Consider the following 26,128-nt stretch of genomic DNA (forward strand, 5'->3'; position numbering starts at 1 on the left):
TGGAACCAACCCCAGGCCTGGGCATCCCCCAGATAAGGAGAGCCAGATGCAAGAAGCATAGTCCCAGTTTCAGTGAGTCCCACAGAGAACCCCATCCATCACAAATACCAGTTATCAAGGGATAATATTGTAAGAGTCTTATCTGTATTTTATGCCACAGGGGAAATTCTATGGATGTTACCATAATTATTGCTCACATTTTCCACTCATAACAACAAATAAAGTACATGCCCACCATTTCCCAAACAGTCGGTGAGAGACAACCTATTGAGACAATTATACTCCACATCTGCTGACCTCAACTATCTGTAACTCCCACAGAATCCAAGAACATCACAGTAATGCTAGAAGGTACCTCAGAGACCAACTAGTCCAGCTCCATCATTTTACAGATGGAGGCAAAAATAACCTATAGAGTTTTCTTTTTTTCCCCCCCAGATCTTTTTTCTATGCTTTCCATACCCCGGCCTCAAACCCAGCCTCGATAGAGCACAATACTATTTACAAATAAAATTTTATTTCGCTTATAATCACTTCTAATCTTACAAATACATACCTACATATATAGCTGAGGGGGGAAAATAAAAAAGTCCTTGGAAGAAATGTTGTTATGCAGCCAGGACCTAAACGCAGAAAAAGAACCTGTTGTACAATTTCACCATTCGTCATTAATGACAGTTCATGATATGGGAACCATTTTACACAACAATTTCCAGGCAGAATCACGATGAGCATGACACCCACATCTGAAGGAGAACAGGGTGTGGCAGGAATAAAAGCATGAATTTCTTTGTTATGTCACCAATCATTAATGGGGGAGAACGGGTTATTGAGAGGACTCATCACTTCAGGAGGAGTTTCTGGAGGCATCTACGGTCATCTCCTGCTCTGACCAACTCCTACAGCTCTGGATCCTGGTCTCCCATATTCTTAACCATCTCATTTCCCTCTTCTTGCTGCTGGGAAGAGGACATGAAAAGCCGAATTAGGGGTGCCAGGTTCAGTCTTCGGATCGGTTCTGGGAAACAAAGAGGTAAAACCAGATGAGAAATAAGATTCTTATCTTGTTCCTTTTTTCCTGTCATCTCCCTCTAGTGACATGTGCAAACCCTGTAACCCAATCAGGCCAAATTTCTCCATTATCCTGAGTTGATGGCTCCCACATGCCTCCTGTTGCCTGGGACCCCCTATTCTCAACCATTGGCCTGGTCAGTTTCCAGTTCTGAAGAACTTGGTTCAGAATCACTTCTCCCCCAGCTCCCTGCAAACAGTTGCTGCTTCATAGTTCCCAGTAAACGCCCCCTTTAGAAGGCTCATCTCAGTCCTGTGTAGCCACCATTTACTTGTCTGCCTTCCCAAGAGACCCCAGGCTCCCACAGACAGAGACTACAACCGACACCTCAGTGTCCTGTGCAGTGTCAGGCAATGCAGGTACGCCAAAGGGATGGGTGAGAAAGTAGAGTTAGGGGGAGGAAGCACTCAAGGAGGGTGGCAGTGGGAGATGATATTGTAATGTCTGTCTGATACTTTTTGGAAACAAAGTCAGCTAGGCTTCTTTATAAATGGACTTTTAAGAGACATTCATCTGCACATGTGCTTAGTAAATATCCAAGGTTGTGATCTTTGTGAAGTAGTTAGTAAAGACGTATTTCCCAACTTACTTATTCATGGAACACTCTGTGTGTGTTTGTGTGTGTTGCTTCTGCTAGTATCTTCTAGAAAATGCTGTTAGGACATGTAACTTTAGGGCATATCAACCAGACATTGTCTTAAGAGCGAGATCATTACCAGAAAGCACATTGTCTATCAATGTCTACGTTATCAGTCCTACGTGCCCAGTTACAAGTGCTACCACTAACAGGTGAGTTGCGTTAGCCTGAAGAACACTTCAAGTCATCTTTGAGGCTGAAACTCCCACAGTGAAGAAATTTTTCCTCCAAAGTTCTATAAGATTCACCTGAACTTTTGACCCAGACACATCTTACATTATTTTCCATAGAAAAATAAAGAAATGGCTATACCAAGTTCCCTAGCTCCTGCATTTCTTATCTCTAGGTTAGTAAAGGGCACCAGAAATAGCTTCTCACTGTTACGTTCACATAACATATTTCTGGGTGCTATGCATGCAGTGTAGTGAAGATAATGAGGAAAAACCCACACCTTTTGAAACCCTGTTAATTTTCCCACAAGTGATATTTTTGGTCATAAAGTTCTTGCTAATGACTTATGCATGTTTTGAACCTCCCAGGTATTACATGAATAATTAAGGTAGGAAGGCAATGTGATTCAGAAATTCATTCAAAAGCATTTAATGACCACTTACTATATGCCAGTGTTAAAGATACAGAAATCCAATTTTAGAAGCTAGAAAAAATATATCTACTATCAAAAAGATTACTGCCTTTTTACAAAGATAAATCATAATTTTAGAAAAATAGATGTGACAAGAATGCTATCTGCTTTACCAGGATACATTTGTTTAAAAGCCTGGTACATGGTAGATGCTCAGTACATACTAAGCAATGAAGAAATGAATGCTCAAATGAATTAATATAGATGGTATTTGAATGCACTATTTGACACATTAAAATAGGGCTCTACAAAGGACTGGGAATTGAGGGGACCTTGCAAATGAGCACCCCCAAATAGACTTGCTCTGGACGTATGGGGAAGATAAGTGGGAACCTTCTTAAATAAGTAGGGTGGCAGGAGATGGGTGTTTCAAGGACAATGACCGAACCTGTCTGACCTACGTGGGGAGTGTGGGTTACGACACCATTCACACTGTACTGTTACATTGGGAAAAGACTTAGAACAACAAGGAATGCCACAAAATGGGGCCAGCAATTTTCCCTAAAAATAAAAGGAACCCACAGAAAGAAGCTTTAACCTGAGGAGTGATAGATAAGGGCTATTTTTAGGAAGAAACATGTCTTCTTACAGGTTACCGAGGGAAACATATTCATTGCTTAGATGTTGAATAGAAAGACCCTTCTCAGATAAGAATACCTTGGGAATACAGGCATAAACCAGTGCGTCAGTGTTCTGCACACGCGAGGACTTCCGTAGACAGTGCCTGAGAACAGCGACTATGCCATGAAACAGAACAGTATTTATGTCTGCTGCTTAACAGCCGTGAGATTTGAGGTAAGTTACTTAACCTTGCCAAACCTCAATTTCCTCCATTGCAAAATGGTGATAATAATAGTACCTACTTCATGAGGTTGGTGGTAAGAATTAAATTAGATAATGAATGTCAACTACTTACAAAGTACCTGAACCACAGTAAATGGTCAAAACATATTATCTATTAACTTTGGACTTGAAATCACAATGAACATCTCATTCATTCAATAGGTTCTTGTTAAGAAGATAATAAATTAATGAATCAGCTTTACGGATGCTAATTCCTTGCTTCTTGTGAGATTTTGGAACATGTTTTGAGGGACCTAGGTAAAACAGAGTTATCATTTTGATTCTTTCATTAATATTTTTATTACACATGAGTAGCCATAATTACAAACTGCTGGGACTTAATTTTTGGTGATATCAAAGGTCTGTTTGTGCCCAGCCAGCTTCTTGCTATTTTGACTCAATTTCCACATTCTGGTGATGATGTCAGACGAAAGCAGTGCCAACTCATTCTTAACATCCACCTGTAGGACTTGTCTATAAGCACACTGCTCCCAAGCAATGAGGGCATAGGGCTCGGAAGTAGGTCCCTATGGGGTCCCTACTTTCTCATTCCTGGCATGGTGTTCACTTACACCATGAAATAGATTCTTCTGTCCCTACTAAAGTGTGCCAAGCAGTCACACTGAGGTGAGAGCGAGCACTGAAGTGTCCACCTGAAGAGGTACAGAATAGCACGGGTGTTTACCAGCATGTGGCAAATCTGCAGTGTTCACTTTCTAAATGAGTCAGCTGCACATTCTAAAGACTTCATTCAACTCTTACCTTAAATATAGGAAATTGTACATAGCAACCCACATGCAAATATTTGAAGTGGTGCTTTTTTAGCTCACAGTGTTTTCCCTGCGCCTTCCAATCAACCAACCGGAATCAGTGCAGGAACAGTATAGAAGGCTTTTATATTTTGGTGTCAGAAATTTCCAAGCTGTGTATGATATCATTAGGGGACCTCATCTTGACATCAGTACTTCCCCAGTTGACACCGAAGCTCTGCTCTGTTAGAGCCATGCCTAAATATAGGTCACAGGCTCATATATTTTGGTCTCTACTAGAGGAAGTCATCAAACACTGGCCCCAGATAACACATATGAGTTGGTCTTGATTTGGGGTCAGAAGCTATGTCTGGCTTCATGGTTTTGCTACTTCCCATAAAAATTATGAATTATTCTTTGAATAATATACCATCTTCTTCAACAAGAGTTGGTGAGGTTGTGGAGAAAAGAGAACCCTAGCACACTATTGGTGGGAGTGCAGGCTGGAGCAGCCACTGTGGAAAATAGTATGGAATTTCCTCAAAAAACTAAAAATTGATCTGCCTTTTGACCTGGCAATTCCACTGCTGGGATTATACCCTAAGAATTCTGAAATACCAATTCAAAAGAACCTATGTACTCCAATGTTTGTAGCAACATTATTTACAATAGTCAAGTGCTGGAAACAGCTTAAGTGCCCATCAGTAAATGAGTGGACCAAAAAACTGTGGTACATTTACACAATGGAATACTATGCAGCAGAAAGAAAGAAGGAACCCCTAACCTTTGCGACAACATGAATGGAATTGGAGAGCATTATGCTAAGTGAAATAAGCCAGGTGGTGAAAGACGAATACCACACGATCTCACCTGTAAGTGGAACCTAATCAACAAAACAAACAAGCAAGCAAAATAGAACCAGAGATATGGAAATAAAGAACAAACTGACAGTGACCAGAGGAGAGGGGAGAGGGAGGTAGTGGGGGAATAAGGAGGAAGAGTCAAGAAACATGTGTAAAGGACTCATGGACAAGGACAATGGGGAGTGGGGGAAAGATTAAATGTAGGAGGGAAGGTGGGTAGGGCAGAGAAGAGTAATGGAGGAAAATGGGGATAACTGTAATTGAACAACAATACAAAATTTCAAACAAAGAAAAATACATTTCACCTTTAATAGGCCTACTGTAGTGCCTTGCATTCATCCCTGGAAGCAGTGTAAATCAATCTTGGAAAGCAATTTGAAAAAAAATACATATATACATACCATCTTCTGAATGCCCCACTATCTTGTCATTAGCACTAAAATACCACAGCTAGCTCAAAGTGCAACTCCTACCTCAAAACGCAGCTTAAAGATCCTCTTAATAAGAACTTCCATGATTGGCCCTTATGTTCCCAAAATTGCTCTATGAATGCCCTTCCTATTCCAGAACTTTGAATATTGTTCTATGTGTTAACATGTTAACATATCATTTCCACACCAAGCTATGGGTCCACTTAGAGGAGAGAACTGTGAAATTCTCTTTTGTGGATGCCAAGAGACAGCTAGCTTTGGAGAAGTCCACACTCCTTGAATGCTGGAGCAGACCAGGCAGTTACCCATGGCAGAAACTGTTTGAAGCATTAGTGGGGGGATGCAAATCAGAGCCAAGGAAAGTCACCATGAGGTCAGAGAGACACCATCATCAGTATTAGTTCCAAAGCAGAAGTATGAATCCAGAGGTAAACGCTGAAGACAGATGTCCTGGACCAGGGTGATGAAGAACAGAGAGATAAGTGTGAAGTAGAATAGCAAGAAAGGCTTAAGATAGAGGAAAAGTAGGGTAGGAGAGCAAGGGACCATTTCCAAGGAACTTAAGCTCTCTACTGATGACTTAGCAATTAAGGAGAAAGTTAACTATCATAAAGGAGCAGAGTTGGACTACAGACTAACCCCTTCTACATCTTCTGTACCTAGCACACTGCCTGAGAGAAAGCAGGTATTTGACAACTTTTTACTGAATGAATGAGTGAATGAGTCCTCTAAGAGTTGACCTCCATATTCTAACAGTAATCTCCGTGTCACGTAAACAGTAATTTGGCATTCCTCTCTTGTAGCAGTTTCTCATAGGCTGCTTTGTTTGCAAGTGATGTATCTATGGGTCTCCCCCATTATATTATTGCCCTTCAAGAACATCTAAGGAGTCCTAGCAGGGAGCAGAAGGCCATATCTTTCACAGAGTAAGTGCTCCATAAGTGCCTGCGGAGTTACACTGTACAATACTGCATGTAAATGAATTGTTTTTCAGTACAAGTTAGCTTAGTGGTTCAAAAGAAGAGTACAGTTTTAGATTAAAGGTACAATGGAGACATAAGAAAGTAAGTACATGAAATGATACTCACTGTCACTAATCATTAGGGAAAGGCAAATCAAAACCACAATTAGATATCACTTCACACCTATTAAGGTGGATAGTACAAAAAAGAAAAGCAAACAAAAAAAGAAAGTCACAAGTTTTGGTGAGGATGTGGAGAAATTAAACATACCTTTGAGGTATGGTGATTCCTCAAAACATTAGGAGTAAAATTACCACAGAACCTAGAAACTCCACTCCTGACATATACCCTGAATAAGTGAAAGCAAGGACTCTAGCAGATATTTGTCCACCCATATTCATAGCAGCAGTATTTATGATAACCCAAAGGTAAAAGCAGGCCAAGTGTCTGTTAATAACAGATAAATAGGAAAAACAAATGTAGTGTAGCCATACAATGGAATGTTATTCAGACTTAAAAAAGGAAGGAAGCTCTGACACATGCTACAACATGGATGAAGCTTGAAGACATTATGCTGAGTGCAATAAGCTACTCGCTAAAGGACAAACGCTCTATGAGCCCACTTATATAAGGTACTTACAGTGGTCAAATGCACAGAGACCAAACGTAAATGCTTGTCAGAGGGTACATGGGAGTAGAGAGTTATTGTTTAATGGGACAGCTTCTGTTTGGGAAGATAAAATACGTTCTGCAGATGGATGGCAGCGATGGTTGCACAGTGATGGGAACATACTTAGTATCGTTGAACAACACAATTAAAATCATTACAATGGCAAATTTTGTCATGTATCTTTTACCATAATAAAAAAATACATATCTTATCAGAAAGTTTTAAAAATTCATGAATTGGCCCTGGCTGGTGTGGCTCAGTAGATTGAGCGCCAGCCTGTGAACCAAAGGGTCACTGGTTCAATTCCCTGTCAGGGCACATGCCTGGGTTGCAGGCCAGGTCCCCAGTAGGGGGTGCCGGAGAGGCAACTACATATTGATACATCTCTCCCTTTCTTTCTCCTTCCCTTCCCCTCTATCTAAAAAATAAATAAATAAAATCTTTTTAAAAATTCATAAATTGCTCTAACTTACTAGAAGTTTACCATTTTGGATATCTCCCTTTTTATCACACACACACACACACATGCATGCACACGCTATTTTATAATAAGGCTTGTCTTTTTATGAGCCAGATTGCCTACTCTAGTAATAGAGTCAGAAACTCTTACCTCGAAGACCTCTCAGATAATTAGCTTCCAAATGAGCAGGCAGACTCTACCCACTCTCCATTGTGAATGACTCATTCTCACATACTTTGAGTACCAAGGACTCAAAGAGCAAAACGAATCCTAACTGTGAGGCAGGAGAGCACTCTGAATGTTCAGTCTCTCCCTGGTCTCTGAGAAAAAAGCAGTGTTTCTCTTCACCTTCTATAAGAGGCCACCTTCAGTACAATTCACTCAGAGGCAGAGGGCAGGTGGAGAAAGTTCTCATGGGCCACCTGCCCACACAGAACCTTGATGATGTCTGTCACACAGATGGCAATGGCCTATGTGGCTCTGCCCCTGCCAATCCTGGATGTTGGACCCATATCTCAGCTTCTGCTCTACTCAGGAATTCAGAGAAGGTGTGTGCTCCTGATCATCAGTAGGTTTAATGAACAAATAGACCAGTGCATAACATTGGAGGTTGGAAAGGAGGGCCCCTGAATCCCTGCTCCCTTCAGATGCTACCCCTCCTATGCACCTCCCATGTGCTCTTGCAAGGATCTGTTCAAGTTCCACCTTATTTGTGAGCCCTCTTCCCAATTATTCAAGTTCTCAGGAATCTCTTCCCCTTAATTTCTAAGTAATAGAGCTTAAATGCTCCTCAGAATAAAACTAATGTAATAGAGTCTCTTTGGAGTTTTTATTAAGTTCTTGCGCTAGATGGTGTTTGATCCTCCACTAGACTGTGAGCCCTAATTAAAGCCCACTGCCCTGTCTTCACAGCCACTCCCACTTGATACCAAATACGTCATAGAATATTCTCAGTGATTGTTAAGTGAGTTAAATACTTCTACAATAGCTTCCTTGGGTAGAAACACAATCTCTAAAATAATATCCCCTTTGAGAAGATCTTGGTACATAGTAAATGCTCGACAAATGCCTGTGAATTGGCTATCTTGGGACCATAAGAAGTACTTCCTCCAAATATCATTTTTGCCTCTAACCAGGAAGCAAAAGAAGGATTCTCACAAATCAGCCCCCTGAGTAGAGGAGACCCATGGCCTCCTCCAAGAGTCAGAACTATAGGGGACTTTGGCTCAATTACTTAAAACAATCTCCTTTTCCAGAAGGGGACCTAAGTCCAAGAAGGAGAATGGTTTGCCCAAGGTCACACAGAGAATAAGCTCTAAGACCAGCACCTAAGTCTCAACCATGGAGTAGGTGTGGAATCCAGTCAAAGAGTTTGCAACATTCCATTTGGAAACTTCTTTCTCTGAAATCAGAGTGAAGTTCTCACTGAGCTATTGCATTGTGGCATTGTAGATTGATGGGGCTGCTGAGAATCTCCTTGCCTTTTATGAAGATTCCCTCTAAAATCTTTGTAATTCCCTGGTAGAGAGGGTGCTGATGTTCTAAAGTCACAGAAAGTAGAAAGTTGTGGGTAGTACATTGACAATTCTTTGGTAGCACAGAGAAGCAGCATGTCATTAGCAATATTTCAGGAGCAGATAGAGGAAGAAGAACCCAAAAAGGAGACAGAGAAGAAACTGGTAGGAGGAAAAGCAAAAGACAGTGCTGTCATAAAAATCAACAGAGGAGAGAATTTGCAAAAGGAAAAGGTAATTGACTTGCTTTCACTCAAGAATCATTTGTTGATCAACCACTTAAGTGGGACTAGGAGGAGGCAAGCTAGGAGCCTAGAATGAGAACTTGAAGGAGGCAATCACTGTTAGAATCATCAAGTGCAGGGTCAACACTGAGAGGAAGCACTCCCTTAAATTTTGTTTCCTTGATGTTTCGCTTGCTCACCCTAGTCCCAGCCCTGTTGAGCTCAACACTGTATTAGATGCTTCAGCGATAATAATCAATGAGACACAATTCCCACCCTCAAGGAATTCAAGGTCTAACAAGACGACAGATCTAAAGCCAGTGATTATCATGCAGAAGGTGAGTTCTGACAAGTGGGCATGAGTGTATCAGTCAAGGAGCATCACAATCAGAGTGCAGGCTCAGAAAAGACAATGTTGCTTGAACTGAGACTACGAGGTGATCACACTCACAAAGTGAGAGGGAGGAACAGCATACTGGGCAAAGGAACAGCATCACGAACACTAGAGGGCTTGAAAGTACATAGAGTGCTTTGAAATGGTGATGTGCGGTAGCTGGAAGTAAAGACTGGTAATAAATGAGGATAAGAATATAGGCTTTGGTTATTTGTTCTTTCAGACTGAACTCCATCTTTATTTTTACACGTGTATTAGTTAACTGGGGCAGTTTTCCTGGGAAACAAGGTGCTGCCTGAATTAATTGGGAAGCCCATCAGTCTGTTGGTCCTGCCTGTCCCGGCCTTGAGAGAACAGGGAGGAGGCCCCAACTGAGCTTTAGCTGCTCGGTCAGATGTATTTTTAGCCCCAGCAGAAAATAACAGCAGTGTTCATTTAATAAAAATATCAAGCCATGGGAATGATCTAGTGCCAGTGTTGGTGCAATCAGGGACAGAATACGTTTCCAATTGAATTACTATTGTGGTCATAGTTATAAAAAGAGAGAGGGAGGAGAAAAATGTTAGGCTGGTCACTTTCTCGGGAGCATTTAATCTTGGTTCACTCTAATTTTAACGTTCAAAGACACATGAGCCAACTCTGCCCTTAGGAGCTATTTCCGGGGGACTGGCCAATACCCACAACTTGAAGTCAACACTGGGCAGCCCTGCTGCCTGAAGTTTTCTTTCTTTCTTATTTTTCCTCCCTGCCCCCTTCCCAGTCTGGGCCTCCAAGAGTTCTTCTGCTCACAAGCTGATGAGATACAGTGTGAATAATTACAAGGAGGGTAAATTCAGAATCTGACAAAACTGAGGGATGTGGGCTTAGAAGCTGGGCTTAGGAAGCGGGGGCAGCCAGTATAGCCTCAAGAGCAAGCCTCAAGGAGGTGGGGTTACTGGGCTCCCCATTGCTTCCAGACAATGTCTAACATTTTTTACAGTCAGTGGTCATAAACTGCTCCTCCTGACCTTGACCTGGTCACAATCAACCTGCCCAACGTGGTCTCCTTCACACTTCCACACGGTCCCTCACACCCTCATCATGTCCTCCAGTCAAAACTCACAGTTATCAGTTGTCACTCTTTGAAGGCCTCCCTTGGGCCAGGCACTGACTAAGCAATTATAGATAGTATATTAGTTCATCCTCAGACTGACATTGAAAAGCAGAAACGTTAGCTACCTACAACTGGGGAGGAGAAGTAAATCTGGACTAGTTAAGTCACTTTCCAGAGGTCACCTAGCTAATGAGTGGCAGAACCTGGATTCTGGTTCATTCTCTCATCAAAGCCCATCCACCCTCTGCTGATTGTGTGACCTTGGTCTCCCAAGTTGAGCCAGTTCTTTAGAATGCTGTACATCTTCATACCCCTATATTCTACACAGGCTGCCCCTCCCTGAAGTGCCTTCACACCCATTTGCCTAGAATTCTCCTAGAATATCTTAGTTTTTGTCCACCCCTGTTGTAGCATGTATTAGCACAGCTGTTGGTAATAATCACTATCATATATTCAATTCCTATTGTGTGCCAAGCACTGTTCTAAGAGCTTTGCATGTGTTCTCTGATTCAATTATATTCACGTTTTTAAGATGGTTATTATCATTACACCCATCTGACAGAAGGGACACTGATGCATAGAGAGATTCACTGACTTGCCCAAACTTACAGAGCTAGTAAGTGGTAGAACTAGAAAAACAACTACTATTAACTGAGTAATTACTATGTAACAGACATTGGACTTAGCTTTGGACATGTATCATCACACTGAGTCCCCATGGCAACTGTAAGGTGCCATTATCCACCCCATTTCACAGATGCAAAGAATCTCAGAGAAAGTTTTAAGTAACTTGACCAAGGTCACAAGGCCAGCACTATGACTTGCTTGCATATCTGTCTTCTCAGTGAAGCATCATTCCTTAGGGGAAAAAGCCATGCTTTATGCACGTCCCGCTGCCCAGCACCTTGCACAGGGCCCTGGCACACAGTGGGCACTCAGTAAAGGCTGGAGGAGAGGAGGAATATAGGGCATGGGCAACCATTTTGGATGTGATATGTTTAAATGCCCTGGGAGGAAGAAGCAGAGCGCACATGGTTGTGAAGGTCGTTCTTCAGACAGAGGACACTCTCCCAGTGTTCAGCCCCTGCCAGCTGGTCTGGGCTGTCAGGTCAATTCAGACTCACATGTAAGAAGGCCCTTCCCTGGACAGATTGGCTGCTCCTCTGAGGAGAGAGGGGCCCTGCCCTTCTGGCCTCTTCATTGTCACTGTCCTCACGCTCTCTGAGCTGGCCCTCCCTCACAGGTCTGTGACCCCAGGCCTGGGCTCTCTGTCGGCACCTGACGATGACTGCCCCACTGTTGGCTCCTTGCAGTGTCCCCTGGAATCCAACTGTCCTGACATGCGTCCTTCCCTGCTGCTCTGCATCACGCTCAGGGGCAGGAAGCCATACAGGCCTTTGGGATACAAAGTTAAAGGGCTCGAGGAGCATTGTTCTGGGGCTCTCCAGAACAGATGGACAGATTCCCAGAGAAGCTGCTGCCTCTTCTTCACATTGCCAGTCTTTTTTTTGCTGTTTATTTAAGTGTGGTTGGTATACGATATTAGTTTCAGGTGTACGATAAACCTTTGCTTATATAGTCAATCTATAACAAAGCAGGTAAGAATATACAAAGGAGAAATGACAGACTCTTCAACAAGTGGTGTTGGGAACACTGGACAGATACATGCAAAACAACCCCCAACCAAACAAACTGGACCGGTATTTTATACCACATACTAAAGTAAACTCAAAATGGGTTAAAGACTTAAGTGCAAGCCCTGAAACCATAAAAATCCTAGAAGAAAATATAGGTAGCAAACCATGTGACATCACTTTTACTAATATTTTCTTAGATATGTCCCCTTAAGCAAAGGAAACAAAAGCAAAAGTAAACAGATGGAACTTCATCAGACTAAAAACTTCTGCACAGCTAGGGAAACCATCATCAAAATGAAAAGACAACCAACTGGGAGAAGATATTCACAAATGACACACCTGTCGGTTGTTCCCTTTCAAATGACTTTCTAGGAGAGTTGCCTAGAGGAGCCTCAGAGCCAAAGACAGCTGGGTTCTAAACCGCCTCTGCCACTGCTTGGTGCCTAGAGCCTGGGCAAGTCACTAATCTCTCTGAGCCTCCATTACCCCATCAGTAAAATGGGTATAACATCCCCAAATTTCAGCATGATTGGACAGCCAGATGACGTCATGGATGAGAGGCAGGAGAGTACTAGGTTTAGGAACATGCTCTTTGCAGTAGAGGTAGGATCTCAGATCCACAGCAGGTGACCAGCTGTCCCACTTTGCTCAGGACCAAGAGATTGCGGGGATGTGGGACTTTGAGTGTGAAACCTGGGAAATTCTCAGTCATACCAGTCATCTACCACATAGGTCCTCAGGAAGGCTGTGGGGCTCTGTGATAATGTATGTAAACTGTATGTTCCCTTCCCTTCTGCTCAGTACGGTTCCTCCCTGGGTCCACCCATCAATCATTGTGTCATTATCTAAACAAAGATTTGAGTCAGGCTATTTAACCGAGCAGATGATAGCTAAGAGTAAATGATGCTGCCCTTGCTAATCCTTGAAAGAAGGTCTCCCTCCTGGGACTAGTGGCTGTGTAGGTGACTATCCTGACCTGCGGATGCTGAGAGGTCCCCATGGGTCCACAGGAACAGATTTCTGTGATGCTAAATTTAAGCCAGCTTGGACTCACCTGCTTCAATCTGGCACAAGCTGCTGGCTGGAGGAGGGCCAAAGCAGAACAATCATTTAATGAAATGACTCAGGCCTTGAGCTGAGGGAATAAAGGAAGTCAGATGGTCAATCCTTTGAGTTGCTCCTAAGATGAGTGTGTGATGATGGCACAGCATCGCTTATGGGTAGAGTCCAAATTGTCAAATCTGCTGACACAGCATGGTCAGCAGGCTCCGTGCCTGGCACATAGAAAACACTCAATAAATAGATTGTAAAATACATTGACTTTGAAATTAGTTTGACAACCTCATTTGGAATATCAAGGATTAATCATATTCTTATTTCAAGCGTACTTGCCTACAGATATCTTATTCATGTATCTTGTCTCCAGAGTATATAAGAGCACAGCCTAGAAAATTTTTTAAATCATGAGACCTGTTTTCAAATCCACTAACCATTTATCATGTATTGACTTTGTAACCTTGTGTAAATCACCTTCTGACCCTCAGTTTCCTTACCTGTTAAGTGGCAACAATATTCTTTGCCTGTCTGCCTCACAGGGTTGGCTTAAAACCAAAAACAAAAAAAAAACAAAAAAAAAAACAAAAAACCACTGAATGTGATAATAAGACACCTGTTGATTACACTGGGTGTACATGTGAGAGCCATTTATCATTAACCTTTTCACTGTTCATACCAGCAGCTTCATTAACTGTTCACCTCTTTGAATTTTACTTCTCACCTCCATAAGTACCTAAAATAAGTCAGAGAGACTGAATTTCAAGAGGAGAGCATGAGATTTCTAAATCTGAAAGACCTGGGTTCAAATTCAAATTCCATCACTGCTGGTTACTTCATGAGTCTGTCTCCTCATCTATAAAGTGAAGATTATAATGTCTATTTTACAGAATTGTCATACAAATCAACCTTAAGTCCTGTGTAAGCCATCCCACTAAAAACAGGCTCACAGCAGAACCAGAATTCAAACCAAGACTCTGACCAACCACACCAGCGATACGAACTTGAGCAGGGTAACTACTCAAGAACTAACATAATGTTTCCTGAGCAAGTTACACCTGTGTAGTGGAGCATTGATTTTGCTGGCATTAAATGCGTATGTTAATTATCTCTTACATGTTTACCATATTATAAGACACTAGAATGGACAAAATATTGCAGCAAGCATAATGGGTGCTACCACTGAAAAGCTTATGATCTAGTTGAGAAAGGAAGCATAAAGACATTGCTAGAGAATAATCCGAAGAAGCTCAGAACCACAGAATGTTAGGATCTAGAATATTCTCTGGGGTCAACTTTCCAAATGAAGAAATTGAGATAAATGCTTTGCTTTGGTGACTGGGCCCAGGTAGCCAACATAAGTAAACATGATGAAATGAAATAATAATAATAATAATAGTTAATAACAACAGTAGCAGTAGCTAACATCTATAATGCAAGTTAGTTATAGTACAATGATTATAGTAGAATTTTGGTGATTGGTGTATGAGTGCTTTCAACTTTTTGTGATTTGGACATTTTCACAATAAAACGTAGGGGAAAAAAGGAAATCCACAGAAGCAAAAATAAATCCTCATTCTAGTTCTCTTGAGGAAACAAACTCAGTGAGTTTCTATCTTGTCCCTAAAATGCCAGCGAAATATAAATTGGGTTTGAAATGGCTGAAAACTGAGACTTCATGCACATGAATTGGCAAGGGGATGCAATAAGAACATTTGTCCTGAGAAAACCAGACCCATCCCTTAGGTGGAACAAAGTCTCACCCTTGCTGAGTCACTCCCAGGCTGAGACCCAAGGCCATTAATGAGTGAAGGTCGAGTGCACCTGATAATGGACCCACGTGCCCAGTGGGAGGCTGACATCACCAGAGATACATCTCTTGGATCAACAGATTGACCTGTTTGCTTAGTTTAGAAGTGAAAGAGATAGTCGAGAGCTCCCCAAGTCAGCAGATGAGAAGCTCACCCCTGGCAAATGATGATTCCCTTCTCTAATGTGATGTTTAGTCCTCCAGTTAGCTTTTAAGAGGTTATTCCTATTCAATAATCCATTCTGGTCTGCTCTCTGCATAGCTTAGCACTAGCAAGACCTTGGTTCAGAATGATGTAAATGGCCCTGCTCTTTTCTTAAACCAAGAGCAGCAGGTCCATGGAAGAAGCTCTGGATGTCATATCAGGAGGCCTGGATAAAGATTCTGAAAATAACCAGCTCTGAGACCTCAGGTGAGTCCCTTAAATTATCTGGGCTCTGGTTCCTCCAATCATATTGGTGCCTTATTAACACTAGTCATAGATTCACCATAATGTCCTCATGAAGACCATATCTCCATCATATTTATGTCCTTAGAGGCTAACCTAGCACCCTAACGCACACAAGGCTCTCAGTAAATGTTGGTTGAACTGAGATGAAGAAACAGCCCCCTTATGCCTGCACAAGCATAATCTCTATGACATGCTCAGAGACTCAGAATCTGGGTTTTTTCATTATTGTACTTTATCACTACACATCAGACATTCGACATAACTGTTTTTAAATCTCTGCCACACCCTTGCAAGGTGGGCATAATCACCCTTACTTTACAATTTGGGGAAACTGAGGCAGAGTGGTTTGCCTTTGAGCCAGGATCTGAACCCACACTAGCTTGGCTTCAAAGCCCACCCCCTCACTTCTCACTACCTGATGGCTGATCCAAGCAGCATGCATCCCCATCTGCCACTGTTGCATCCTATCCTTTCTTCATGAGAGACCATAAGTAACAGCTTCATCCACAATTGACCAAACAAACAAAACTGAAAATGCAGGCCAGGGAGCTCTTCTTGCGGAAAACTCCAAATTTCATCCATTCCAGTTGCTGCGGAGGAACCAAGAAACAAATCTCCTCTCCATTGGGGGCCAGGCCCCACAGTAGGCTACATCACACTTTTGAGTCATCAAGCAGATGAAAAGTCCCACAATAGTGTCACAAAAGAGCTGCAAGTCACTCAAAAGGGAGAGCAGAGGACCTTCCATCTGAGGGCCTGATTGATGGAGGCACTAAAAGAATGTCCTCTTTGCAGGCCGTGACAAAACAGCCTTGGTCCATCTGTCTTCACTGACCGCAGCCTCTCTCCTGCCCGCTGGGGAAACGGGCCTCTTACCAGAGTACAGCTACATCTGCCACATTTGATTCTTTGGCTGTGCTGCCTGCCCTGAGATTACTCTTTGAAGAGGAGATAACATATGTTCCAGCAGAAAGGATGATTCCTAATATCTTGATCCTTGAATGGTACTTCTGATCCACAAGAAAAAGGGTAAATTGTACTTCGATGTCAGAAAGCTTAATCTGATAATTAAATTTTAGCATTCCTCAAGACACACATGATTTTCATCTATCCTGCCTGGAGACACTTGGTGTGGGTTTCTAGGGGAATGGCACCACTTACTCACCCACTGAGCAGACACAGGGCACAGTACATTACATAGATACCCTATTGCCCTTCATCCTCACAGTGACCTTTGAACCAGGCATGCACACCCCATTTACAGATTAGGAAGATGGATTTTGCATCTTAGTTCAGAAGAGGGCACTTGACTGGAGTCTTAAAGCAAAGATATGATTTAAATAGGCTCCACATAATCAGCACAGTTCTACATATGGGGACAATGGCATTTAGATCAATCACTCCAGGTTTGAAGTCCACTTACCAGCTGTGTGACCTTGGGCAAGTCATAGAAACTCATCTGCAGTAGCAATGGGGACAATGATAATATTTTTATCCCAAGACAGATATGAAGATTAAATTAGCTAGTGAATGGGACTGGGCCTAGTATAGGGAAAGCTTTCAATACAATTTTGGTGATTCTTAATGAAGAGATGGGATACAACATAAGCAGAGTACAAGGCAGCAGAGGTGAAATAGCCCATCACCTGCAGGTGGGACACCCAGAGAGAAGTTTAGACTTGATCTGGAAAAGGAAAGAAGGAGCCATTGCATGTTCTTGAGCAGAGGAGTGGCATGATGAAAGAGGAGGTGTTTGGAGACCTTCTTGATCTCTGAGATGTGATGGTAACTTGGTCATCACACCAGTTGTTGAACTGCAGCCAACATTTTTCTTCATTGTCAGATGCTTATAATTCCACAGTAGTTTTTCTCTGAGTATGATCAGACAGCAGTAGAATTTCCTGGAAGCCTGAGAAAATTACATGGTCCTAGGGCCCTGCCCAGACTTAGGAATTCAGAAACTGTGAAGATAACGCCCAGGAATGTATTTGCATGCTTCCAGATACCTTGGGTGGTTCTTACTGACATTGAAGTTTGAAAGCCAGTCATCTAGAACATGGGGTTTCAAACTTGGAGAAAAGAAGAGTCTCATCTGAACAGGTTGTTTTATTATAATCCAGGGCACTGGGTTTCCAAGGGCAGCTCATGGTGTAATAATAAACCAAAGACAGTTGTAGCCCTCTTTTAAACAGTCAGACACCTAAAAATAATGTCAGCAAGGCACTGTGAGTTCAAGCCTAAGAAAAGCGGCCAGAGGAGGGATTACATACAGTTAGTAACCGGCCCCCTGTTCCAGAGCAGCACATATTTTTAGGCCTATAGTTCATGCCAATTCAGCAGCCTAGGGCATATCCCACCTCAAGTGCAGCTTACACCGCTGGCTAAACAGCATCCTGGAAAGTAACTGTGACTCTGGCCAGCTCTGAGACTCCAGGCAGTGCTGCAGAGCAGGGGGAGGGAACTGTGAGGTGATTCAAGTCAGGTCCACAGCACTGACCCGGCAGCTGCCAGGAGGGAGACACACTCGCTAACTTGATGGAGACACAGGTGACAGGCCTGCCCTCAGGTGGCTGCAGTCCAGTGTGGTACATAACACAAGAGTATGGTAATATAGTAAAAAATGATTAAGGAAACAGGAAAAGGAGAGATTGATTCTAGGTAGGTTGGGAAGGGAAGGTTCCATGGGGAAGGTTGACAATTGAACAAGGTCTTCATAGGATGAGTGGGATTTCAACAGGCAGAGGTGAGGGCAAGCATACACAGATAGAGAAAATGTTACATGTAAAGAAGTACAGCTGGGGGACTATCGGAAGTGCTGAAGGTTCAAAAGCAATCGAAGTGTTTTTTTTTTTTTTTTCCTCTCCCAGAAGTAACAGGGAAGAGCCTGGAAGGAGAGATTGGGAGCAACTGATGAGTGCACTGAATGCCAGACTAAAAAACCCGGCCATTATTTTGTAGGCAACAAAGAACTTTATTAAAGTAACCTTGGTGGACAAAGGGAGAGTGATTTATCAGACTGAATGACAAGTAGCATGTCTGTTTCTCCTTCTTTCTGACTGGGAAGATAGAAGACACCAAAGAACTGATTGTCAAATTGGCTTGAAGGCAAGTGGATCAGTTTGGAGTTACCACAGTCGCCTAGGTAGCAGAGATCCTGAGATGCTTCCTTAGGGCACTGTCAGGGGGCAAAAAGAGCAGGGGTGAGATAAAGAGATAAGATAAGAGAGAATCCACATTTTTTCCACTTGCGTTTCCAGCATTAAATGACTGTCCCACTTAGGTTCAAAGGTTATTTGATTGATTGCAAACATACTCCAACTTCTATCCTCCCTGTTTCTGCACCACTTGCAATGTGACTTTACAGCTCTTCCCATCAGTGAAGTAAAGTCTGTATTCCTACCCCCTAAATCTTTAAACATTGCTATGGAGCCTGTAAAGTGGACCAGTTTGGAGCCCAAACTTCTGGAGGCTTTGAGCAATTCTGCAGTCTTTTGGAAACACACTACCAGCGTGAACAGAAGCTCAGGCTAGCCTGTTGAGGATGGGGGACTTCCCATCTGATGGCATCCTAACCCAGCCCTTCCCCAGCTGGCCCACAAGCTGGCATCTGATGCATGAGAACAGATAAGCCCAGCCAAGCCCAGCTGAGATTAGCAAAACTGTGCAGCTGACCCACAGACTCAAAAAAATAATAATAACAAATGGTTGGTTTGGGTTTTGGTGTTTGTTTGTTTTTCCAGTGTAAGTGTTGTAGTGGTTTGTCAGGCATAGGGAGTCTCGAGATCAGAGCTTCTCATGGCCAAGGACACTGGGCCCTCTCCAGTGATACATTTTAAATTACATTATAACGAGAAAAGGAAGAAGTTTTGAGCATGTACCTGAAAAGAATTTGCTTATTTTCTTTTTTCAACAAGCATGTTTAGCATCAACCATGTTGTTATTAGGCATTTAGTACTTAAATGAGTATTTGTCCCTGGTGACTAAGTCAGGCCCTGCCCTTGGGAACTTTTGGGTGTGGTCCCTTCACAATTTTACAAAGTGCTTTCATATCCACTAGTTCATTTGATTCTTCCAACTCCTGGAGGGAAGCATTCCCAGGAGCCCCTATTTACAAATAAGTAACCTGAGTGTCAGAGAGGTCAACTGCTTTCCAAAATGATGCAACCAGTTAGTAAGCCCATGTGCCCCATTGTGGGATGAGAAGACAGTCTATTATTGTCTCAACTTACTCCTGGGACAGGATCTGTAGACCCTATAATTAGATTTTAAAAGAACAAATTCAAGGACAGCTCTGACTTCAAGCCTTCTGCTTGCTCTATAATATCAGCTGTGCCTCCCATAGTCTGCTCTGGAACTTCCCTGCACAAGTCAAAGTCAGCGCCCACCTCTAGTATTGAGTACAGTGAGGGTATCTGCACAATGAAGCTACAAAAGTTGAGACATTCAGGCATGACAGGTTCCAGGTGTTCAACCATTTTCTCTTTCTCCATGTCTCAGCTCTGTTTCCTCTGTGTTGCCTTCCTTCTCCAGCAGGCTGTCTTAGTGTGGTGGGTAAAATGACCCCTGGCAACCCCTTGATCCTTTCAGTTCAAGATCTGAGAGACACTTTCTGAGTGTTCATGTTAATTCCTGATATCGGGCTTTTGCTCAGCTTAGGTTGTTTGTCAAACGCTGCACTAATTTGTCTGCCTAGAAGAATGGAGTACTCTGACTGGCCACCTCTCTGCTCAGGTAAACAGAGACCACACATGTTTACCAGAGTAATCAATAGATATCTTTGAATAAATTAATGAATGAATCTTGGCTCATGATGATTCACATATATCTCCACTGCTAAGGAACAACCCAACATCTTTTTCCCCCTGCATTCCATGAGTCAAGAGTCACCTAACCGATAACCCTTCCCGGCAAGCAAGATATGGTCTGCAATTCTAGAGGCATCTGTACCCTAAACATATAATTAAGTCAGAGGCAAGTACAGCTGGTGAAAGTAGGAAGATGTGCATAAACTGTTTAATCTCAGGATGCTTGTGGACCCTGTTATTATATACCCCATACACTAATCTATCCCACTGTGAGTCCATAAACTCTGTGACTCTAACTGCTCCAGTTGAAAATGCACACATTGTCTCTGGACTGTGGCTTTTCTTTGCTCTCCTTTTATTGAAAGCCTTTTCAAATCATCACCAAGTTGAAGATTTATGTTATCAGAAAAGGGGTTAATCTAGGTGTTCTTTCAAGGTAGGGTATTAGCATTGGGAGTGGGGGGGAAGAATAAGTTTTAAATAGAAATACTCTATTTCACATACTCACTGTGTGACCTTTTGCAGGTTACTTAACCTCCTAAGCCCCAGCGTCTCTTTCTGTACAATGTCAGTAATAAATCAGCCTCCTGTGGTCACTGTGAGGATTAATGTTATTAGAAATGTAACACGCCTAGCGTGGTGGTGGGGACATGTCAAGTATTTAAGTGTTTGACAAATGTCAGTTCCCTTCCCCTTTATAGATGTGGAAAGTTCCGATTCTATTTGTCAAGTAAAGTTAAAACCAAGCAATGAACAAAAGTAAATGTAAAACAAATGCCTTTAGAAATGGTCTTCTTAAAGCGAAAGCAAATTATACAGATAATTGTGTAGACTACTCATTGACCTACTAAGTTCTGAGATGTGATATTGGGTAAGACACAAGCTGTAGGCTCCAGGAGCTTAGTCTGGAGGACCTGATCCTGCTCTAATGAGGGATAGTGTAATTCAACACTATAATTGCATTGTAGCTGATACACTTTGCCCTGAAACTCTTGTATCATTTTTGAAATCCTCGACATTTTTATGTTATCTCTCCAAATAAACCATGAGCTAACCTAGGGCAAAATTTTTATACTTTCCACATTGCCAAATAAGAGCAATTTTAAAAGTAATTTGAAAGAACAGGGAGGGATTGAAAAAGAATGTATTTTTTCCCCATATTTTCCATTGATCAACGGTTTTCCTCTGAACGAATGCTTAAGTTAGGGATGGCCAAGTTCTGGGGTTCTCTTTAGCACAACCCCATATTGTAGCGCTCATTTAAGCCACCTTTCCATATCTCAGCATTTCCCATCTGCAAAATAGACGTTGCAGTACTTTCATATCTTAATCTCATTGTGAATGCTCAGGACCCTTTCAAGAGCGTGGACCATATTTCCTTCATCATTGTGTTCTCTAAATTTAGTAGTTCCTGGCACATAGTGTATGGTCAATAAATGGCAACAGTGTAAACAACAAACATTTCTTAGTTCTGATACAGGATGTGCTCAGCATATCTTGACTGGACTTGGGTCGGCATCACTGAGCAGCTAGTGGGTCAGGTAAGAGTTACCTGGTCTGGAAAGCTTGCAGTTGAGATGACTGCATTTTTCTCTGCATGGCCACTCAGAGAGGATGGGTCCTCTGGGAGACAAAGGCTTAACAGGTCAGCATTAAACTTATTTAACGGCACTAAGCGATATTCTGGGCAAGATACTCTATCAGACAAGTCCATGAGTAGGAAAGAAATAAAAAAGAGAGAAGAAGATGGATGGTTCCACATACTTTTATATTCTTCTGGAGAAATAGACAACTTTCTGGGAGGCCATTTGGTGATATGTGTCAAAATGCAGCCTGACTGCATTGTAATTTTGATGTGTCTTGGTGTGGGTTCTTCGCATTCATCTTGTTTGGGTCTCTTTGTGCTTCCTGGACAAAGAGAGAGTCTTAAAAGCAGCAAGAGGAAAATAGCTAATTACATTCAAGGGAGCTCCTGTAAGACTGCCAGCTGATTTCTCAACAGAAACTTTGCAGGCCAGAAGGGAGTGGCAAGAAATATTCAAAGTGATGAGAAGCAAGGACCTACAACCAAGATTACTCTACCCAGCAAAGCTATCATTTAGAATGGAAGGACAGATAAAGAGCTTCCCGGACAAGAAAAAGGTAAAGGAGTTGATCATCACTAAACTAGTATTACAAAAAATGTCAAAGGGTTTTCTTTAAAAAGAAGAAGAAAAAAAGATTTTAAAAATATGAAGAATAAAATGGCAATTAATACATATCTATCAATAATTGAATCTAAAAAACAAAATAAATGAACAAGCAGAACAGAAATAGACTCATAGATAACAGGGAACATTTTGGCAATTGCCAGATAGGAGGAGGGTTGGAAGGATGGGTAAAAAATGGTGAAGGGATTAAGAAGTACAAATTGGCAGGTACCGAATAGTCATGGGGATATAAAGTAGTGCAGAGGGAACATAGGCAATAATATTCTAATACCTATACATGGTGTCAGATGGGTACAAGATTTATTGGGGTGATCACGTAGTAAGTTATATGAAGTCTGTCCAGAAGGTATCCAGCCATGTAATATGAAAAATAGAGACATTTACTGAAAAAGATACAAGAAACATTGTACACAGAACAATGATACCTCAGTTCCCTTTAATGTAGGCACCTTGGAACCTCATACAATTCTCCCAATTGCCATTGGCTGCCCCATAGTATTTTCCTGAATCTCACTGATGGACTGAAATCTCTTCCCTTTCAAAGGAGATTATAGTTTTGGAAAAATCCAGAAGTCACAAGGCACCAAATCTGGGCTATAGGAGGGCTGAGTCACCTGGTTGATTTCATGTTTTGCCAAAAACTCTGCAGGAGACTTGATGCATGAGTGGGCATGTTGTAGTGATGAAGCTGCCAACCACCAGTTGCCCATAGCTGCAGCCTTCTGAATCACTCAAATAGTTTCCATGGATGAATGTTCAAGGTTGATGCAAAATCTGATGCAGATTCATTACTCTACTCACTCAGTCATTTTGAATGCAATGGCCACACAGTACACATGTTCACTCAATGGTGTCTACTGCCCCCACTGACTAGTACAGCGAAGTCATCATTGTTCACGCATGTGCAGTCCAGTCCACTCTCATTGGTTGGCAGGTTACATCGATGTCATGCAAATCATTCTCGTTATATTAACAATGGCTGGACTTTTTCTTGACAGACCTCGTATAATGTCTAATACTGTGGTATACACTTGAAACTAGTATAATAATATTGGATGTCAATTGTAATTAAAACATAAAAAAATTCTTTAAAGAATACAGCCTGGCTGCACTTTTGAGCTGAAAGTTGAAAGGTTTGGAGAATCAGGCTCTGCACAGAGAAGCTGCATAGAGGATGAAAAGGAGATGGGAGTGGGAGAAGAGATGGAGGAGGGAAAACGCCAAGAAGCAAGACAGCATCCTGATGCCCCTTGTATCCTGCTGTCTTGCACTCTTCCTTCCAAACATACTTGTCACCTTGAAACTAAGCCACGAGCCTGTCCCCACTTCCTGGAGGTAGATGAGAAGAAAATGTGGACAATCAACACATAATGTGGGAATCCAGGAGCGAACCATGCAACCCAGGCTGACTCTCCATCCTCTCCAGCGGATGGGGTTGAGGGCACATCCATGGCACAGCTCCAACCTTCTGCAAGGAAAAAAGCTATTGAAACACACTGAGCACCGAGGACAGATCATACCGAAACCATTAAGTGGGTGGGTAATGCGATGTTCAAACATAACGATTTCTTAGCTTCAATCTCTGCAAGGGGAAAAAAACGCTTCTGTTTCTTTTTTTACTGTATCTGTTAACTGTGTCTGGGTTGCTGGAGTTGGTAGCAAGCTCTCAACTGTCTGGAATATGTTCTCCATTGTGTTCTTTCTGTGAAGAAAATTACAATGTGAAAAGGAAAGGGGGCGGGAGGAACATTGCATTCTAAACAGTCTCCAGGAGATAATTGCAAAGCCTCTTTTGCTGTCTTCTGACTCCCCCTCCCTTCCTGGATTCTCTGACTTTCCTCTCTCCTCTAGGATCTGGCAAATCACTGCCACAGAAACTGCTGGGGCAGGTGGACCAGACGCTTTGGCCAGGGCTTCCCCTCGATGTGCCAGCTGTTTCTCATCTTCCTGGGGCAGCAGGGTGCCCACCTGTGGCTGTCACAAAGGAACCTTCAGAAGGTTTTGTTTAGGGAAAGATGGGCTATTTTTTCCCTTGGTGGTTTGGGTTTTTCCTCTGATACTTCAGCTGTCTGTTTGGCCATGATTTAGTTCAGATGGGTTCCAGGGCTTATTGAGTAACCATGTCAGGCATTCCTGTATCAGGCATTTCCAAGTACACAATAAAAACCATTTATAGATTATTTACTATGTGTCCAAAAGCATGCCAAGCATCTCTAGCCCTAATTTTATTTAATCCCCATAACCAACCTGGAAGGTCAGTGGTATTCTGATTTTCATATTAGGGATGAAATGTTGAGTTTCAATGAATTCAGGTCACTTGTACAAGCTCATAAGCTATTAAATGGCATAGCCAAAATTTGAACCTACTTCTGTCTGATTCCTGACCACTATGCTATAATATGCACATTCATTCTTCCCTCAGAATTGATGAGGGGCAGTCTCAGTCCTCAACATCCTTAAAGTCCTAAGAAGACAGATACTATAAATGAAGGTGTGTCTGATGGTAGCAATGCGATTTATTTCTGCCTAATGAGATGCAAGCAGAAGAGGTTTCCAAGGGGGTGAAGGACTTGTCTAAGGTCACCTGGCTGTAGGTTCAGGTTGGAGAAAGCAATCCACACAGTTCCTTCTATAACAGAGATTTAAGGAATTGTGACTACCAGGTCCCGTAGCAGATGCTTGAAATGTGCTTATAACGATCATCTTCCCTGTGCATAGACTGGAAGAAAATGCCACCAAAAAGGGGGGCAGGGGGATTACCTTGGTTTTCCTTTTCCTTCTTTTTCCTTCCTTCCTTCCTCCCTTCCTTCCTTCCTTCCTTCCTTCCTTCCTTCCTTCCTTCCTTCCTACCTTCCTTCCTTCCATTTTCTTAAATCTAAGCATTGAGTTCGTTGGATCTGTATGTCCCTATTTCATGAATGAGGAAACTGAGGCTCAGAGACATTGAGTTACCTGTGATGCGAAGGCCAGGTCTCTCTCCTCCACACTAGTGTTTTTCAAAGGGTGATCCCTGGGCCAGCAGTATGAGCATCACTTACCTGCAAGCTTGTGAGAAATGCAAATCTTCAGGCTCTACCCCTGGCCCACTAAATCAGAAACTGTGGCGTTGGGGCCCAACATTCTGGGTTTTCACAAACCTTCTTGGTGATTCTGCTGCAGTGGAAGACTGAGAAACTACTGTTTTATAGTGGTTTGTAATTAATAATCAATAACAAAATCCAGATATGAATCCATACACTTTTTCAATTTTTGCTGCTTTAAACTTCAGATCATTCTGAAAGCAATTTTATGTTGACCTTGGAAAAGTCAGTGGCAACACTAAGATGGCAGCAAACTTCTAGAAATCTAATCAGCCAGGCAACTTACGATGTGCTGGCATTTGGAGCCTAGCACAGAACAGCAGGTCACTGTATTAAGTACAAAGGTGTGGATGAAAGTAGATTTCCTAAATTCTCATCACTTCTTCTTGAGCTGTGCCCAGCTAGGGCTGAACTAAGTAGAGTCCTTCCCAGCTGTCAAAGTATAACATGCCTAGTTAGAGGTGTCTTCATCCAAAGGCCTTGTTGTACTGATGACAAATCCCACTAGCTTCCTCAAAGGTGCAATG

General features: G+C 42.3%; 1 long non-coding RNA gene across 1 annotated transcript; it reads right to left on the reverse strand.

The window, feature by feature from the left end:
* Window positions 1-18,581: 18,581 nt before the first annotated feature.
* LOC123480906 (uncharacterized) lies at window positions 18,582-23,989 on the reverse strand. The gene is made up of 3 exons (XR_006657052.1): window positions 23,818-23,989; window positions 22,076-22,219; window positions 18,582-18,681 (listed from the first exon to the last, which is right to left on the reverse strand). It is a non-coding gene; the product is annotated as an uncharacterized lncRNA (long non-coding RNA).
* Window positions 23,990-26,128: the final 2,139 nt, after the last annotated feature.

Source organism: Desmodus rotundus, chromosome 8 (assembly GCF_022682495.2).
Source record: "Desmodus rotundus isolate HL8 chromosome 8, HLdesRot8A.1, whole genome shotgun sequence".
NCBI classification, from domain to species: Eukaryota; Metazoa; Chordata; class Mammalia; order Chiroptera; family Phyllostomidae; genus Desmodus; species Desmodus rotundus.